The sequence below is a fragment of the Salmo salar genome, chromosome ssa12 (genome assembly GCF_905237065.1).
Source record: "Salmo salar chromosome ssa12, Ssal_v3.1, whole genome shotgun sequence".
In the NCBI taxonomy this organism is placed as follows: Eukaryota; Metazoa; Chordata; class Actinopteri; order Salmoniformes; family Salmonidae; genus Salmo; species Salmo salar.
The window spans coordinates 2,217,374-2,232,844 of NC_059453.1; the positions used below are offsets into that span (position 1 = coordinate 2,217,374).

The following is a 15,471-nucleotide window of genomic DNA, read 5'->3' on the forward strand; positions in this document are numbered from 1 at the left end:
CACAGTATGTCCTCAATAGTATTTATTATGATGAGTACATATGTCCTCAATATATAGTCACAGTATGTCCTCAATAGTATTTATTATGATGAGTACACAGTATGTCCTCAATAGTATTTTTTATGATGAGTACACAGTATGTCCTCAATAGTATGTAGTATAATGAGTACACAGTATGTCCTCAATAGTATTTATTATGATGAGTACACAGTATGTCCTCAATAGTATGTAGTATGATGAGTACACAGTATGTCCTCAATAGTATGTAGTATAATGAGTACACAGTATGTCCTCAATAGTATTTATTATGATGAGTACACAGTATGTCCTCAATAGTATGATGAGTACACAGTATGTCCTCAATAGTATTTATTATGATGAGTACACAGTATGTCCTCCATAGTATGTAATATGAGTACATAGTATGTCCTCAATAGTATTTATTATGATTAGTACACAGTATGTCCTCAATAGTATATAGTATGATGAGTACACCGTATGTCCTCAATAGTATTTATTATGATGAGTACACGGTATGTCCTCAATAGTATGTAGTATGATGAGTACACCGTATGTCCTCAATAGTATTTATGATGATGAGTACACGGTATGTCCTCAATAGTATTTATTATGATGAGTACACAGTATGTCCTCAATAGTGTGTAGTATGATTAGTACACAGTATGTCCTCAATAGTATGTAGTATAATGAGTACACAGTATGTCCTCAATAGTATTTATTATGATGAGCACACAGTATGTCCTCAATAGTATGTAGTATAATGAGTACACAGTATGTCCTCAATAGTATTTATTATGATGAGTACACAGTATGTCCTCAATAGTATGTAGTATGATGAGTACACAGTATGTCCTCAATAGTATGTAGTATAATGAGTACACAGTATGTCCTCAATAGTATTTATTATGATGAGTACACAGTATGTCCTCAATAGTATGTAGTATGATGAGTACACAGTATGTCCTCAATAGTATGTAGTATGATGAGTACACAGTATGTCCTCAGTAGTATGTAGTATGATGAGTACACTATGTATTATGAGGAGTATACAGTATGTCCTCAATAGTATTTATTATGAGGAGTACACAGTATGTCCTCAATAGTATGTATTATGAGGAGTACACAGTATGTCCTCAGTAGTATTTATTATGAGGAGTACACAGTATGTCCTCAATAGTATGTAGTATGATGAGTACACCGTATGTCCTCAATAGTATTTATTATGATGAGTACACAGTATGTACTCAATAGTATTTATTATGATGAGTACACAGTATGTCCTCAATAGTATGTATTAGGAGGAGTACACAGCATGTCCTCAATAGTATTTATTATGAGGAGTACACAGTATGTCCTCAATAGTATGTAGTATGATTAGTACACAGTATATCCTCAATAGTACATAGTATGATGAGTACACAGTATGTAGTATGAGGAGTACACAGTATATCCTCAATAGTATGTAGTAAATGTAGACTACATTTGAAATAGTATTTAATCCCAGGTCTGACTCACACATAGCCCACTTACCTGCATCCAGCTCAGTCTGAAGATCTCCATTTTTTTTTGCTGTAATTACAAAGAAAACAGAAATTAATAAGCCATAAGATCCTGTATTGACACTCAAAAACACTAAACCAAGCATGAGAGCACCAGCTGTTCTGGACGACTGTGCGATCACGCTCTCCGTAACCAATTTGAGTAAGACCTTTAAACAGGTTAACATTCGCAAGGTCGCGGGGCCAGACGTCAGGGCTTTGTGATGGCCACTACAATACCTTGACTTTGTTGTCCTTAAGCCATTTTGCCACAACTTTGGAAGTATGCTTGGAGTCATTGTCCATTTGGAAGAAGAATTTTCTATCCTCATGATGCCATCAATTATGTGAAGTGCACCAGCCCCTCCTGCAGCAAAGCACCCCCACAACATGATGCTGCCACCCCCGTGCTTCACGGTTGGGATGGTGTTCTTCAGCTTGCAAGCATCCCCCTTTTTCCTCCAAACATAACAATGGTCATTATGGCCAAACAGTTCTGTTTTTGTTTCATCAGACCAGGGGACATTTCTCCAAAAAGTATGATCTTTGTCCCCATGTGCAGTTGCAAACCGTAGTCTGGCTTTTTTATGGCCGTTTTTGAGCAATGGCTTCTTCCTTGCTGAGTGGCCTTTCAGGTTATGTCGATATGGGACTTGTTTTACTGTGGATATAGATACTTTTGTACCTGCTTCCCCCAGCATCTTCAAAAGGTTCTTTGCTGTTGTTCTGAGATTGATTTTCACCTTTCACACCAAAGTACGTTCATCTCTAGGAGACTGAATGCATCTCCTTCCTGAGCGGTGTGACGGCTGCGTGGTCCCATGGTGTTTATACCTGCGTACTATTGTTTGTACAGATTAACGTGGTACCTTCAGGCGTTTGGAAATTGCTCACAAGGATGAACCAGACTTGTGGAGGTCTACCATTTTTTTTGAGGTCTTGGCTGATTTCTTTAGATTTTCCCATGATGTCAAGCAAAGAGGCACTGAGTTTGAAGGTAGGCATTGAAATACATCCACAGGTACACCTCCAATTTACTCAAATGATGTCAATTAGCCTATCAGAAGCTTCTAAAGGCATGACATCATTTTCTGGAATTTTCCAAGCTGTTTAAAGGCACAGTCAACTTAGTGTATGTAAACTTCTGACCCGGTGGAATTGTGATACAGTGAATTATAAGTGAAATAATCTGTAAACAATTGTTGGAATAATTACTTGTGTCGTGCACAAAATAGATGTCCTAACCGATGTCCTAACAAGAAATGTGTGGAGTGGTTGAAAAACGAGTTTTAATGACTCCAACCTAAGTGTTTGTAAACTTCTGTCTTCAACTGCAAGCTATTGCCCCGACTGTTGATCTGGCTGTGATTTAAAACTTGTGCTTTAACCTGTTAGGGCTAGGGGGCAGTATTGACACGGCCGGATAAAAAACATACCCGATTTAATCTGGTTACTACTCCTGCCCAGTAACTAGAATATGCATATAATTATTGGCTTTGGATAGAAAACACCCTAAAGTTTCTAAAACTGTTTGAATGGTGTCTGTGAGTATAACAGAACTCATATGGCAGGCCAAAACCTGAGAAGATTCCATGCAGGAAGTGGCCTGTCTGACAAGTTGTTGTTCATCTTGGCTCTTTTTATTGAAGACTGAGGATCTTTGCTATAACGTGACACTTCCTACGGCTCCCATAGGCTCTCAGAGCCCGGGAAAAAGCTAAATGATATCGAGGCAGCCTCTGGCTGAAACACATTATCGCGTTTGGCAAGTGGCCGATCAGAGTACTATGGGCTTAGGCGCGTGCCCGAGTCGACCCCATGCTTTATTTTCTTTCGTCTGTTTACCTAAACGCAGATTCCCGGTCGGAATATTATCGCTTTTTTACGAGAAAAAATGGCATAAAAATGTATTTTAAACAGCGGTTGACATGCTTCGAAGTACGGTAATGGAATATTTAGAATTTTTTTGTCACGAAATGCGCCATGCTCGTCACCCTTATTTACCCTTTCGGATAGTGTCTTGAACGCACGAACAAAACGCCGCTATTTGGATATAACAATGGATTATTTGGGACCAAACCAACATTTGTTATTGAAGTAGAAGTCCTGGGAGTGCATTCTGACGAAGAACAGCAAAGGTAATAACATTTTTCTTATAGTAAATCTGACTTTGGTGAGTGCTAAACTTGCTGGGTGTCTAAATAGCTAGCCCTGTCATGCCGGGCTATCTACTGAGAATATTGCAAAATGTGCTTTCACCGAAAAGCTATTTTAAAATCGGACATATCGAGTGCATAGAGGAGTTCTGTATCTATAATTCTTAAAATAATTGTTATGTTTTTTGTGAACGTTTATCGTGAGTAATTTAGTAAATTCACCGGCAGTGTTCGGTGGGAATGCTAGTCACATGCTAGTCACATGCTAATGTAAAAAGCAGTTTTTTGATATAAATATGAACTTGATTGAACAAAACATGCATGTATTGTATAACATAATGTCCTAGGGTTGTCATCTGATGATGATCATCAAAGGTTAGTGCTGCATTTAGCTGTGGTTTGGGTTTATGTGACATTATATGCTAGCTTGAAAAATGGGTGTCTGATTATTTCTGGCTGGGTACTCTGCTGACATAATCTAATGTTTTGCTTTCGTTGTAAAGCCTTTTTGAAATCAGACAGTGTGGTTAGATTAACGAGAGTCTTGTCTTTAAAATGGTGTAAAATAGTCATATGTTTGAAAAATTGAAGTTTTTGCATTTTTGAGGTATTTGAATAACGCGCCACGGGATTACACTGGCTGTTGAGTAGAGCCCATAGAGGTTAACACAGACAAAACTAAATACATGTTGTTTTTAAACTCTTGTAAGAATGTTTCAGATGAACTACATGTTCACTCATTAGATGTGATCTCCAATCGAATCCTGCATATGAATACTAAAGCATATTGATGATCTGGTTAAGAAACTACGATTTAAAGTTGTCTTTTTCTACAGAAACAAGATGGTGCCTTTTTCTAAGCAATTAGTGATTATTCAGTCCACCTTTATATCTGTTGTTGATTATGGGGATATTATTTATCAAAGTGCAGCTGCTACTACTCTTAAACCTTTGGATGCTATATACCATAGTGCCCTTCGTTTTGTTACAGACAACACTTTTGATACTCATCACTGCATCCTGTATCAAAAGGTTGGCTGGACTTCACTAAAGACCCATTGATCTCTACATTACTCCCTTTTTGTTCACAAGGTCCTAGTTCATCAACTTCTGTCTTATCTAACTTTTGTTGTTGAAGTATAGACACCTGAGTTGCGTAACCCATTCAGAGGATGGGTTAACTCTTGAGGTTCCTAGGTTCTCCACCGACCTAAGTAAATCTGCTTTTTAGTTTTAATGCACCGTATTCCTGGAACAAAGTTAAAAAATAAATGTTATCTTATCTTTAATTCTGCATTGTTTACGAAGCATGTGACAAATAAAATGTTATTTGAAACAGTAGGCCAGTACCCTAAAACTTAAAATGACAGATAAATAGTTACAAATCAATCATTTAAAAGGCAGGATAAAAGAAACAAGGAAGTAAAATGGTACAAAAACCAAGGAGTTGTTAATAACAATCACAGAGTTCAAGATAAAAAACCTACCTTCTTTTCTGAGTTTATCACGTTGTTTTCTGCAAAAGTAGAGCAGAACAGCAAAAGCTGCAAAGGCCACTACAGCTCCTGCTACTATACCCACAATCCACCACACGCTAGGAAACATATCGTCTGAAACAGAGAAGCCAGTTAGAACCATTATAACACATTATAACGCCTATATATCTACTGTATGACAGGTAGAACAATTATAACACCTATATATCTACTGTAAGCCAGGTAGAACCATTATAACACATTACAACACCTATATATCTACTGTATGACAGGCAGAAATATTATAACACATTACAACACCTATATATCTACTGTATGACAGGTAGAATCATTATACCACATTATAACACCTATATATCTACTGTATGACAGGTAGAACCATTATACCACATTATAACACCTATATATCTACTGTATGACAGGTAGAACCATTATAACACCTATATATATACTGTATGACAGGTAGAACCATTATAACACCTATATATCTACTGTATGACAGGTAGAACCATTATAATACATTGCAACACCTATATATCTACTGTATGACAGGTAGAACCATTATAACACCTATATATCTACTGTATGACAGGTAGAACCATTATACCACATTATAACACCTATATATCTACTGTATGACAGGTAGAACCATTAAAACACCTATATATCTACTGTATGACAGGTACAACCATTATAACACCTACATATCTACTGTATGACAGGTAGAACCATTATAACAAATTATAACACCTACATATCTACTGTATGACAGGTAGAACCATTATAACACCTATATATCTACTGTATGACAGGTAAAACCATTATAACAAATTACAACACCTATATATCTACTGTATGACAGGTAGAACCATTATAACACATTATAACACCTATATATCTACTGTATGCCAGGTAGAACCATTATACCACCTATATATCTACTGTATGACAGGTAGAACCATTACAAAACCTATATATCTACTGTATGACAGGTAGAACCATTATAACACATTATAACACCTATATATCTACTATATGCCATTATAACACCTATATATCTACTGTATGCCATTATAACACCTATATATCTACTGTATGCCAGGTAGAACCATTATAACACATTATAACACCTATATATCTACTGTATGACAGGTAGAACCATTACAACACCTATATATCTACTGTATGCCAGGTAGAACCATTATAACACATTATAACGCCTACATATCTACTGTATGCCAAGTAGAACCATTATAACACATTATAACACCTATATGTCTACTGTATGACAGGTAGAACCATTACAACACCTATATATCTACTGTATGACAGGTAGAACCATTATAACACATTACAACACCTATATATCTACTGTATGCCATTATAACACATTATAACACCTATATATCTACTGTATGACAGGTCGAACCATTACAACACCCATATATCTACTTTATGACAGGTAGAACCATTATAACACATTATAACACCTATATATCTACTCTATTACAGGGAGTAAATTATAATGTATAACATAATACTACTCAAAACAGCTTAGACCAACAAGGTCATCCTATAGGAAACCCTGTCTTTTCCACTAGTCTACCTAAAAAACAATAGTCTCAGGTATGTGGGTTAACCAATGAATGAAGACCTCACCTGGGACATGAATCTGAGTCTCCCGCGTCTGGTTGATCTGCAGCTGTACGACTCTACAGGTGAACCTGTTATCGTCAGTCTTCTGGATGGTGACATATCGTCTCACGGTGTAGCAACCCTCAGGGTGAATCTCGGTCTCTGACGAGTCGCTTGTCTCAGTGGGTTCGCTAGCAGAGAGGATGTTTCCATGATAGTCCAACAACTCAAGCTCAGGCTGTGGGTACCAGCCTCCAGAGTTACACTTCAGGACCACCCCCCAGCCTTTGGTTCCATTAATAGAGATCACTGGCTGGGATACAGCACCTACAGACACAAGATAAAACAGAGATCACTGGCTGAGATACAGCACCTACACAGATACAAGATAAACACAGAGATCACTGGCTGAGATACAGCACCTAGACAGATACAAGATAAACCAGAGATTACTGGCTGAGATACAGCACCTACACAGATACAAGATAAAACAGAGATCACTGGCTGAGATACAGCACCTACACAGATACAAGATAAACCAGATCACTGGCTGAGATACAGCACCTACACAGATACAAGATAAACACAGAGATCACTGGCTGAGATACAGCACCTACACAGATACAAGATAAACACAGAGATCACTGGCTGAGATACAGCACCTAGACAGATACAAGATAAACCAGAGATCACTGGCTGAGATACAGCACCTAGACAGATACAAGATAAACCAGAGATCACTGGCTGAGATACAGCACCTACACAGATACAAGATAAAACAGAGATCACTGGCTGAGATACAGCACCTACACAGATACAAGATAAACCAGATCACTGGCTGAGATACAGCACCTACACAGATACAAGATAAACACAGAGATCACTGGCTGAGATACAGCACCTAAACAGATACCTAGATAAACACAGAGATCACTGGCTGAGATACAGCACCTAGACAGATACAAGATAAACCAGAGATCACTGGCTGAGATACAGCACCTACACAGATACAAGATAAAACAGAGATCACTGGCTGAGATACAGCACCTACACAGATACAAGATAAACCAGAGATCACTGGCTGAGATACAGCACCTACACAGATACAAGATAAAACAGAGATCACTGGCTGAGATACAGCACCTACACAGATACAAGATAAACCAGATCACTGGCTGAGATACAGCACCTACAGATACAAGATAACACAGATTATTGGCTGAGATACAGCACCTACAGATACAAGATAAACCAGAGATCACTGGCTGAGATACAGCACCTACACAGATACAAGATAAACACAGATCACTGGCGGAGATACAGAACCTACACAGATACAAGGTAAACCAGAGATCACTGGCTGAGATACAGCACCTACACAGATACAAGATAAAACAGAGATCACTGGCTGAGATACAGCACCTACACAGATACAAGATAAAACAGAGATCACTGGCTGAGATACAGCACCTACACAGATACAAGATAAACACAGAGATCACTGGCTGAGATACAGCACCTACACAGAAACAAAGATAAACCAGAGATCACTGGCTGAGATACAGCACCTACAGATACAGGATAAACACAGAGATCACTGGCTGAGATACAGCACCTACAGATACAAGATAAACACAGAGATCACTGGCTGAGATACAGCACCTACAGATACAAGATAAACACAGAGATCACTGGCTGAGATACAGCACCTACAGATACAAGATAAAACAGAGATCACTGGCTGAGATCCAGCACCTACACAGATACAAGATAAAACAGACACGATCATTTCCCCTTTCAGCATATAGAGCTATGATTGTACTCAGAAACCTCTGATCACTTGTCCACTCCAGTATTTATGATTTACCAACTATAAGTTGAATGGTTGTTATCTTCGTCAGTGTTGGAATGAAGCACTTGTAGTGTCCAGCATCAGAGAGAGTAACTCCGGTCAGTTTTAAGGAGCCGTTGCCGTTCTTCAGTTCTTCTAACAGTGATGTCCTTCCGCTGTAGAATGGAAGCTGGTGACCGTTGGAGTCTCGACCTTCACGGTAAAGATGGACCTTTGAGTTTTCAGGTCAGTTCTTGTCCACTCCACCATCATGTCCACAGCGCTGACGTTGGGTTTCAGGTAGCACGGTAGTACGACATCGTCACAGGCAACGACTGGGTCAACTGAACCAACAAGATGAATCTGAGACGACCCTGGAGATAAAAAAATAAATAAATGACACAGTGAATGAAATACTTGAATTTTTCTCCTAATGTGCCGCCCTCTACTGACAAGAGTCTTAGCTAACAACACTAGCATGCTAACGCTAGCATGCTAATGCTAACGTTAGCTAATGTTTTTATAACTAACCCAAGATAGACCACAGCCTGTTGTTTCCAATGGGAGCAAATTAATCATAGTGGGGCAGAACAAGCAAGGAGGTGGGAAGAGCCAAAAATCGAGCTAGTGAGATCCTATTGGCTCGTTCGAGCATTTATTTGCATATTTTCGTGTGTGTGTGTGTGTGTGTGCGTGTGCGCAATACCTCAATTCACCCTTTGCACCCCTAAAACAACGCCATTTTTTAAACTTTGGCAAAGGGTAAAGTCACAAAAAAACTCAGTCCACTCTGACATTGATAATGTCATATTTTAGGCTTTTAAGCTCCGATTTAACTAGATATGTATCTAATCTGGTTTCGGCGTGAGAAAATTTGTTAAGTCCCAAATTCCCATGAGAATTTATGCACTCGTGGATTATGGCACCTCAGAAATAAAAGATTTGTCGGGGAATAGGAGCCCAAAATAAAAAAACGAACCGCTTTAGCAAGAGGCTGGTTTTCACTTGGTTTAATGACTATGTGGCGTACCCTAATTTCTGTTTTTATAAAAAAATTGTTACTTTTCAGTAATTCGTGCAAAATGTTTCTCACCTCGTCTACTAATTGACAGAGGATCAGGTCTGTCTATCAGCGCAGCCAATGTCCCTTTATAACGCGAGCACATCGTGCCTGCTCCACTTACTCACTGATATCTCTAGACCAGGGGTCAACAACAGGTTAATCACTGATATCTCTAGATCAGGGGTCACCAACAGGTCAATCACCTACCCACTGCTCGCTCTAGACCAGGGGTCTACCTCACTCTGTTTACCACCGTACTCACTCTGTTTACCACCGTACTCACTCTGTTTACCACCGTACTCACTCTGTTTACCACCGTACTCACATGGCCTCATGTGAATCCTTAAAGAGATGGGTGGGGCGAAAGGCTTAAGGTGTGAACGATGCTGAATGGGGTGTAGACAAAGAAGAGCTCTCCAGTAGCTTTACCAAAACATTCAAGGGCCATTTTCTCAGAAGTGGAGTTACAAGTTTATCAACATTCAAAGCAGAAATACTTCCCCATTGTTCCTCAACTGCAGTGTATGATATACCATTTTGAAAACTCTGAGTCTCTGCTTTAACCAAAGTAAAAAAAAAAATAATAATAATAATAATAATATTTAAAATGTCACTACATATGACTGAAAAGCGGTGCTGGGTGACAATTGGTCAGGAGTCCATTAAACAGCCCTCATTCCCTCAGACGCCATTTTAATTTCAAGCTTGAATAAGTCAAAAAGGGGTATGAATACTTTCTGTATACATTTTTAGCAACGAGATCACGAGTGATCATTGTAGCCTTTAATCGTCAAGACGTTGAAATTAAAATCCCTCCAGGCTTCCTTAGTTAAAAATAAATAAAAAATAATAAACAGTTTGGAAAAACAAATCCAAAACGTAGCGGGAATATGTGTACTCATCTTTTATTGAAGAAGGAAAACAAAAATAAACACGTACACAAAAACAACGACGAAAACAGTCCTGTAAGGCTACTAGGCTATACAAAGAACAACTACCCACAAATCCCATAGGGAAAAAAACACTCCTCTTAAATAGGACCTTCAATTAGAAGCAACGAGGAGCAGCTGCTTCCACTTGAAGGTCAACCTAATTAACTAAACATAGAACTAGACATACTAGATAAACATAGAAATATACTAACATAGAACATAGCCCAACAAACCCTCAAAACACTCTAAACAAACACACCCCCTGCCACGCCCTGACCAAACTACAATAACAAACAACCTCTTTTACTGGTCAGGACGTGACAGATGTGGAATAAGGACTAAGCATCTTCTCTAGGGATAGTATCGCTATCTCTCCCCCCCCTTCAAACGTTCCTGGTCAATTCAATTGATAGTAATAATAATGTTGACTATGTTTTTAGGAAAGGGAGAAATATGTCAGAGTTGGATCAGGAGAAATATGTCAGAGTTGGATCAGGAGAAATATGTCAGAGTTGGATCAGGAGAAATATGTCAGAGTTGGATCAGGAGAAATATGTCAGAGTTGGAACCGGAGAAATATGTCAGAGTTGGAACCGGAGAAATATGTCAGAGTTGGAACCGGAGAAATATGTCAGATTTGGAAACAGGAGAAATATGTCAGATTTGGAAACAGGAGAAATATGTCAGATTTGGAAACAGGAGAAATATGTCAGATTTGGAAAAAGGAGAAATATGTCAGATTTGGAAAATGGAGAAATATGTCAGATTTGGAAAATGGAGAAATATGTCAGATTTGGAAAATTGAGAAATATGTCAGATTTGGAAAATGGAGAAATATGTCAGATTTGGAAAATGGAGAAATATGTCAGATTTGGAAAATGGAGAAATATGTCAGAGTTGGAAAATGGAGAAATATGTCAGAGTTGGGAAAGGAGAAATATGTCAGAGTTGGGAAAGGAGAAATATGTCAGATTTGGAAAAGGAGATGGAAAGGAGAAATATGTTAGAGTTGGAACGCAAGGGGAACAACTACTTCAAGGTCGCAGAGCGAGTGACGTCACCCGATTGAAACGCTATTTAGCGCGCACCACCCGCTAACTAACTAGCCATTTCACATCGGTTACAGAAGCAACGTCAACAACAATAACTGTTCGTCGGGAGTGTCTTGAAATGGGTTTCCGTGGCCGAGCAGCTGCACACAAGCCTCAGATCACCATGCTCAATGCAAAGCGTTGACTGGAGTGGAGTGGAAAGCTTGCTGTCATTGGACTCTGGAGCAGTGGAAACACGTTTATGAATCATTTTTAAAGGAAATTTTCTTTAATTTTGTTAACAAGTAGGTATGTGTGTGGCAACATCCAAACTTTTTCCCCAACAGATATTATCAATAAATCCGTTCCGATAAGGGCATGACGTAAGTGATAAGAGAATGATCTAATAAAGGTAAATGAATCAATAAACAATGATGAATTAGTCATACAGCAGGGTTAATGAATAATCAATGTAATGATCAATGTAGGGATCGATTGGTCTGATTAGTTCCGGAAAGTCCAGGAACCACTGGAGAGGGAAAGAAATGTGTGTATGCAATTAGTATAGAGAGCTACAGAAGCAGATGGTCAAGGGAGTAAAACCTCAGAGAGTTCCTAACCTTGAAGGAAAGGAACAGGCTGAGCCAGAATGTGATAAACAGCGTGAGAAGTCAATGGGAGTTGCAGGTCACCAACAGATTGTGTGTAAATGCATGTGCGTAAGTTAGCAAGAACTATATAATGACTGTTTTGTTATCCTGACCTCAGAACATTCTCTGAATAAAGCTACAGAAACCTTTTGCAGAAAGCTGAGTCCTTGCCTAATTATTTTAACCCATTGTCTTACAAACCTTGGGCATTAGTCAAGGTGAATTGATTATTGATTATTATCATCAAGATATGAAATTCTTATAACAGTAAGGTATAGATAGATACAACATCTTGATCAAACAAGGTTCGTATCGATGTTGTTGTTGAACGGACCAAAAGAGAAGGGTCGGGTCTTGACACGTTCCGGAATAATAAAGATCACATCCACACGGGAATTTATTACTTCAGCAGGCAACCTGAATCACACATTCGACAAGTTAGACAGTTACACAGCAATGAAAAGGCTAAGAGCTTCCTGAATCTTCACATACCTGACAGGACACCTTGACACCTATTCCCAAAACCAAAAAGATGACCCTTTTTTTTCCCTCAAAGTAAAAAAAAAAGAAGCTATTCAAGAATTGACCGAATTTTTTTCCCCCCCCAAAAAATTCAAAAAAAGATAAAAATCTTTCCAACTGATGAGTCAACAGGGTCAACGGAAGGTCGGCTCTGAGGGTCTTGACGCGTTCCTGAATAATAAAGCAACACCTGAGGGAATGGCATCTAAAAACAATTTCAAAATCTTTAGGTGTTACAGGGTGTGACGCTCGTCGTAAAGAGTAGACCAAGGTGCAGCGTGTTGAGTGCTCACGATAAATATAACTTTTTTATAAAATCAGAACACTATACAGAAAACAATAAACAAAGAACCACGAACGTCACGTTCTGCAGGCTTTACAGAGCTGTGCAAAAACAAGATCCCCACAAACCCAGATTGGAAAAAAATAAAAAAAAATAAAACCTACTTAAGTATGATCTCCAATTAGAGACAACGAGGACCAGCTGCCTTTAAATTGGAGATCATCCCAAACAAACCCCCAACATAGAAATAGAAAACTAGAACCTGATCACAGAAATACAAAACATAGAAAAACACCCCCTGTCACGCCATGACCAGTCTACCATAGAAAATAACAGCTTTCCGTGGTCAGGACGTGACACAGGGACCTTGTAAAGTGATAAGAATTCCTTATAACCTTATAACTAAATAAAGTAAAAGACCTTCTGCATTTACCAGTTGTTCTCACCAATAGGATATTATTTTCAGAACCAATATTCTAAAAACAAACAAGTCTCACCGATAGGATATTATTTCAGAACCAATATTCTAAAAAACAAACAAGTCTCACCGATAGGATATTATTTCAGAACCAATATTCTAAAAAACAAACAAGTATTTTTATACAATATATCAATGATTATTCCATATATAATATCTGTGTGGAGAACAATGATGCTTATAAATTAATAAGGACCATGAGAAGAAAACCTGCCAATGAAAAAGCAGAAAGTTTCACTGGAACTTTGTAAATATTATAATTGCAAAACAACACGAAGTTAAAAGGCCACCGAAAGTAGAGAAGACATGATGAGGAATAAATGTCCACATAGAAGTGGGTCTTCTTAGGAATTGTTTTATCCAATTATACCTTAAAAAGTACTTTTGTTAAGGTAGTAAAGTCCAGAAAATTCTGCCCACCATACTCATACATGTTCATTACAACAGTTTTCCTAATGTAATGGGTACGGTTTCTCCACAGAAAGTTGAAAAGCATTTGGTCTATCTCCTTGCTTATTTTACCCGTCGAGATATAAAGATAGAGGGGCCATATGTTAGTCTAGAGATACCTTCAGCCTTGGTTATTAGGACTCTACCTTTTGAAAGACAAGTCCCTATGCGGCCATTGATTTAGCTTCTTCTGGGTTTTTTTAATAAGAGGGTTAAAATTTAGTAAGCCTCTAGACTGCTGATCCTTTGTAATGGATATGCCTAAATATGTAAATTCTTCTTTAACTGGAATACCATAATATGAAGGTGTCACTCTATTATCCAGTTGATTTTAATCTCTCTCTATTATCCAGTTGATTTTAATCTCCCTCTATTATCCAGTTGATTTTAATCTCCCTCTATTATCCAGCTGATTTTAATCTCTCTATATCATCCAGTTGATTTTAATCTCTCTCTATTATCCAGTTGATTTTAATCTCTCTCTATTATCCAGTTGATTTTAATCTCTCTCTATTATCCAGTTGATTTTAATCTCCCTCTATTATCCAGTTGATTTTAATCTCTCTCTATTATCCAGTTGATTTTAATCTCCCTCTATTATCCAGTTGATTTAATCCAGTTGATTTAATCCAACCTCTCTATTATCCAGTTGATTTTAAACTCTCTCTATTATCCAGTTGATTTTAATCTCCCTATTATCCAGTTGATTTTAATCTCCCTCTATTATCCAGTTGATTTTAATCTCCCTCTATTATCCAGCTGATTTTAATCTCCTTCTATTATCCAGTTGATTTTAATCTCTCTCTATTATCCAGTTGATTTTAATCTCTCTCTATTATCCAGTTGATTTCAATCTCTCTATATCATGCAGTTGATTTTAATCTCTCTCTATTATCCAGTTGATTTTAATCTCTCTCTGTTATCCAGTTGATTTTAATCTCTCTCTATTATCCAGTTGATTTTAATCTCTCTCTATTATCCAGTTGATTTTAATCTCTCTCTATTATCCAGTTGATTTTATCTCTCTCTATTATCCAGTTGATTTTAATCTCCCTCTATTATCCAGTTGATTTTAATCTACCTCTATTATCCAGTTGATTTTAATCTCCCTCTATTATCCAGTTGATTTAATCCATCTCTATTATCCAGTTGATTTTAATCTCTCTCTATTATCCAGTTGATTTAAATCTCTCTCTATTATCCAGTTGATTTTAATCTCCCCCTATTATCCAGTTGATTTTAATCTCTCTCTATTATCCAGTGGATTTGAATCTCTCTCTATTATCCAGTTGATTTGAATCTCTCTCTATTATCCAGATGATTTTAATCTCTCTCTATTATCCAGTTGATTTTAATCTCTCTCTATTATCCAGTTGATTTTAATC

General features: G+C 37.8%; 1 long non-coding RNA gene across 1 annotated transcript; it reads right to left on the minus strand.

The window, feature by feature from the left end:
* Positions 1–5,202: 5,202 nt before the first annotated feature.
* On the minus strand, positions 5,203–7,269 carry LOC106591928 (uncharacterized). The gene is made up of 2 exons (XR_006758158.1): positions 6,871–7,269; positions 5,203–5,325 (listed from the first exon to the last, which is right to left on the minus strand). It is a non-coding gene; the product is annotated as an uncharacterized lncRNA (long non-coding RNA).
* Between the last annotated feature and the right edge of the window lie 8,202 nt (positions 7,270–15,471).